The sequence below is a fragment of the Petromyzon marinus genome, chromosome 61 (genome assembly GCF_048934315.1).
Source record: "Petromyzon marinus isolate PM22_M1 ecotype Great Lakes invasive population chromosome 61, UKy_Petmar_22M1.pri1.0, whole genome shotgun sequence".
NCBI lineage: Eukaryota > Metazoa > Chordata > Hyperoartia > Petromyzontiformes > Petromyzontidae > Petromyzon > Petromyzon marinus.
The window spans coordinates 5,288,994-5,293,990 of record NC_133727.1 but is presented as its reverse complement, the minus strand read 5'-3'; the positions used below and the strand labels follow the sequence as shown (position 1 = coordinate 5,293,990).

Sequence of the window (4,997 nt, the reverse complement as noted above, 5' to 3'; positions counted from 1 at the left end):
TCACACAGAGACCCATAGACTCACTCATAGATCTATGGACTCACACAGAGACCCATAGACTCACACAGAGACCAACAGACTCACACAGAGACCCATAGACTCACGTAGAGCCTCATAGACTCACGTAGAGACCTATACACTCACACAGAGACCCATAGACTCACACAGAGACCCATAGACTCACATATTGACCAATAGACTCACACAGAGACCCATAGACTCACACAGAGACCCATAGACTCACACAGAGACCCATAGACTCACACAGACCCATAGACTCACACAGAGACCCATAGACTCACACAGAGACCCATAGACTCACACAGAGACCCATATATTCACACAGAGACCTATAAATTAACACTGAGACCCATAGACTCACACAGAGACCCATAGATTCACACAGAGACCCATAGACTCACACTGAGACCCAGAGCTTGTTTTCCTTAACCCGCATCTCCGATTGGCGCGGTTGGCTACGTACGGCACGAAGGAATTTCAAAACACAAACACGCGTTACATGCAAGCTCCATGACATCCACGGGGGTCATGGGTCACGGGCACCCCGCCGTTCCCACCTCCACAGGGGTGACCCCTTCCCCTCCATCGTTCGTCTGACCCCCACGCCAGGCAAACACCGAGGGTGCCCGGAGCAACTCTGGGTCGCACAAAGCAGAGGCGGTGGGAACACACCAAAAAAAAAAATGCTAAAAAATAAATAACGAAAAACAAAAGCTCGCAGGCAGATTAAAGGCAAACGCTGTGAAGAGGCTGGCTGAGGCCTGGGAGGACCTTTGTTGTGGGAAGCAAGGCTGTGGATGTAAATTCGCACATGCCTCTGGCCACGCACAGGGTGAGAATGATGATGATGACGACCGTGATTTTGATGCATTCACATTGCTTCCCCAGTAATTCAGTCTCGTTGTATTTCACACGCGGATACGTTTTTTTCTTTTTAGTTTTTCTCCGATTACTGTTCAGCTTTTCCCCCCTCTCTCTCTCTCTCTGTGTGTGTGCGTGTGTGTGCGTCTTTTGTATTTTGTTTTTTGCCATCAGCATTTGCGTCACGTGAGGACAAAAACAATCTCACTCGGTTGATTAAAAAAAGATGTTCACGAATACATATGTCAATACAGGTTATATTCTTGGTTCTTTCGGTAAAGTCACGTAGAAGGGAAACAATAAAACAATAAAAAATATGTAAAACAATACAATTCTCACGACGTTTCGACTGCAACACAAGCAATCAACGTCAGGTGTGAAAACCACAGCAAGAGCAATTTGAAAAAAGTGGCGTTTTTTAACATTTTCTTGCTGTGGTTTTCACACCTGATGATGATTGCTTGTGTTGCAGTCGAAACGTCGTGATAATTTTATTGCTTTATATTTTTATTGTTTTATTGTTTCCCTTCTACGCGGTGACTTTACCGAAAGAACCAAGAATATGAATCCCTGCAGTCACGAAAGCTTTAAATCAAAATTTAAATACAGATTGTTTGAAAAAGATGGACCCGAGTTGAAATCGCTATATCTCTCTCTGCAACCACGAACCGCCCATGAATGAAACTCTTACCACTTGAAAGGGCGGGGCATAGAGAGGGCGGGGCATAGAGAGGGCGGGGCATAGAGAGGGCGGGGCATAGAGAGGGCGGGGCATAGAGTTTCTAATGATTACCGCGAGATGCCTTTCCCAGTGCACGAACAGCCCCTAGCCTCAGTCATTCGCGAGACAACGCTGCCTCAACGTTGGATAGGTCGCACGGGACCCTAAGACTTGGCGCTACACTCTCGGCCCCCAAGATCACTCCACAGACCTCACCACACCCTGCGAGTTTGTCTTGTGGGGATACGTCAAAGACCTGTGGTGTTTTTGTGCCACCGTTAGCGACTAATCTGGATGACCTCAAAAACGGAATCACGGCAGCGGTTACTTCAGCGGAAGACGATGCTTTGAGAGGCTTTTGGGACGAATTCAACTATCGTCTCGATGTTGTCCGTACAGCCGGTGGAGGGCACACATAGCATTTATAAAATTGGTTAGTAAAACTTGATAACTCATTGAACGGTTTGTAACTTTTTGTGTAATCGTAACATGTTGCCAACGTGAAATATACCGCTTTGAAATTGGTTCCATCGTTTTCAAACACCCTGTATATCAACACCAATTCCAGCAGTCGGCAATGGTAAGCAGTGCACCACCCTGTGTCAGAGAACCGCACGGCGGTGGGTGACCTCGTGGAACTGCAGGGTTAATCGTGAAGTCCCTTCAATACGTCTCGCCGGGTGGGGCATGTCCACACACCAGGGACGTGTGGTCAGGGGAGGCAGAGCCTCACCTGTCATGCTCAAATTAAAAATAGCTGTTACGAAAAGTAAAAAAGAAAGAGAATAATCAAATGAAATAAATATTAAGATTTTCCCACTGATCTGTGTTGTAAATGTCCTTTCTGTGCGATTCCAATCATTTTCAGAGTCAAAATCGCCAAATTTTGCGGAGCTCCGCTGCAAATACAGGAAGACGACGAGAGGTGAGGCAGCGACGAGCTCAGCCTCCCCTGTGATTGCGCAACCCCTCGGTAACTGGATGGAGCGCGGGCAATAAGCACGTGCCTGTTACTATCTCAGTATGTCAACAATGTAATGTTTGTAGACCCCTTCATTACATGTCCTCGCCTTCCATGCTCCAGGTAACCTACTTCACTTATGTGTATAAAGATATTTAGGCTCGCTGGTCTCGTCATGAAACTGCAATGAAGAAGCACCAGGGGAGGCAGCCATCACATCTGCCTCACTGAGGGGGACGTGTCTAACACGCCCCCCCCCCCTCAGTGAGGACACGCCCCCTCGGTGAAGCCACGCCCCCACCCTCCGTGAGGCCACGCCCCCCTCAGTGTGTGAATCTGGCTCTGACACGAGCCAGTGCCTCCCCAGCCATTGACCTCACCGCACGTCACTGCCACACACTACGAGCAAATTCCTTTCATTTTCCCTACACAGATTGCGTCGCGTGTCACGTCAATCAAAGCGGTTTTTTGCACTTTCCAGAGCTTGAGCTTAGCGCCCCCGATTAGCGCTACGTACATTGCGGAGAGAAGTTCAACATTAATACACAATGCCCATAGATTAACACTGCCCATAGATTAACACTACCCATAGATTAACACTGCCCATAGATTAACACTGCCCATAGATTAACACTGCCCATAGACTAACACTGCTCATAGACTAACACTGTCCATATACTAACACTGTCCATAGACTAACACTGCCCATAGACTAACACTGCCCATATACTAACACTGCCCATAGACTAACACTGCCCATAGACTCAACACTACCCATAGATTCAACACTACCATAGACTCAACACTACCCATAGACTCAACACTGCCCATAGACTAACACTGCCCATAGACTAACACTGCCCATAGACTAACAATTCTCATACACTAACACTGCCCATAGACTAACACTGCCCATATACTAACACTGCCCATAGACTCAACACTACCCATAGACTCAACACTGCCCATAGACTCAACACTACCCATAGACTCAACAATACCCATAGACTCAACACTACCCATAGACTCAACACTACCCATAGACTCAACACTACCCATAGACTCAACACTACCCATAGACTCAACACTACCCATAGACTCAACACTACCCATAGACTCAACACTACCCATAGACTAACACTACCCATAGACTCAACACTACCCATAGACTCAACACTACCCATAGACTCAACACTACCCATAGACTCAACACTGCACCTCCGATTAAGCCACGGTTGGCTACGTTACGGTGCGAAATAAGTTAAACGTGCACACATTAAGAAGTGGGACATCTCATTTAATCCGAGCGATTTTTTTCTGGGCGGGGTGGGTGGGGGGAGGGACAGTCAGTGGTGACCACACTCAGCTAATATAATCTATATTTTTTGTAAATAAATTTTATGTTTACAAGGTGAGGCCCCCCACTGCGCTGTGTTTTAACTCTTTCGTTCGTCAGGAGCGAGCCTGGCCCACGGCTCGTCGAGATGGGCTCGTCGCGCCACGGAAGATTCGATGCGGCACCAGCGGAGCTCATCTGAATGTGGAGAGGTGGGAGACCGAGATGGAGAAGAAGAAGAAGAAGCAGCAGAAGAAGGGGAAAAATAAAAATAATAAGCAGAAGCAGAAGGAGGAGGAGGAGGAAACGAAGCAACAACGGAGACAAATACAAAAAAAAACATCGGGCTACGACTCTTAAGCACTGCCCTTGGGAACCCGCTCTCACCTTGGGTGTCTGTCCAGATTAGATCTCAGGATGTCAACGTGCATCGGATCACTGGCCCCATACTCCCGATCCAACTCGGCCTCCCACGACAACATTCAACCGCACAAAATTCGTCGCGGCAATTGACCCCCATTGAATACGCCGCGTTATAGGGATGGCGGTGTTACAGAACGAGAAAAAAATATAATAAAGTATTATTACTGACCGTGTACCTCGTATTTTTCATTCTATATATGCTGGTATGTGCAATCCAAAGGTTGAACACGAAATTTAACACTCTTCTGAAATTCGTGGTCCGCCAGGAAGTGTCTAACTGTGTTGTTGGCCTGACTGGATGTGCTTCACGTAATGTTTTTTTCAGATTTGTTGAATTCTCGTCTCTCATCTTTTTGTTGTATTTACCTCCGTGATTTGTTCTTGACACCTGATGAAGATCGCTTGCGTTGTGATCGAAACGTCGTGATTGTTTTTTTTTTGTTTTAATATAATTTTATTGTTTTTCTACATACGTGACTTTACCGAAAAAAACAATGAGTGAGAAAAAAGACGCTGCAAGGTGACACTGACGGCTGCTCTGTGCTGCTTCCAGTGTTCAGGGGCCTGCTCAAGGCGCGGCTCCGGCTGGAGCACGCCACGTACCACACACACGTGCCGGTGATGTGCAGCGCGTCTTCCTCGAACGCTGGGGGGGGGTGCCGGACAAGCCCCTC

At 47.3% G+C, this 4,997-nt stretch overlaps 1 long non-coding RNA gene across 1 annotated transcript; it reads left to right on the top strand.

Annotated features, from left to right (window-relative positions):
• Positions 1-2,428: 2,428 nt before the first annotated feature.
• Positions 2,429-4,491, top strand: LOC142906057 (uncharacterized). Its single transcript, XR_012930039.1, has 2 exons — positions 2,429-2,528; positions 4,021-4,491. It is a non-coding gene; the product is annotated as an uncharacterized LOC142906057 (long non-coding RNA).
• Positions 4,492-4,997: the final 506 nt, after the last annotated feature.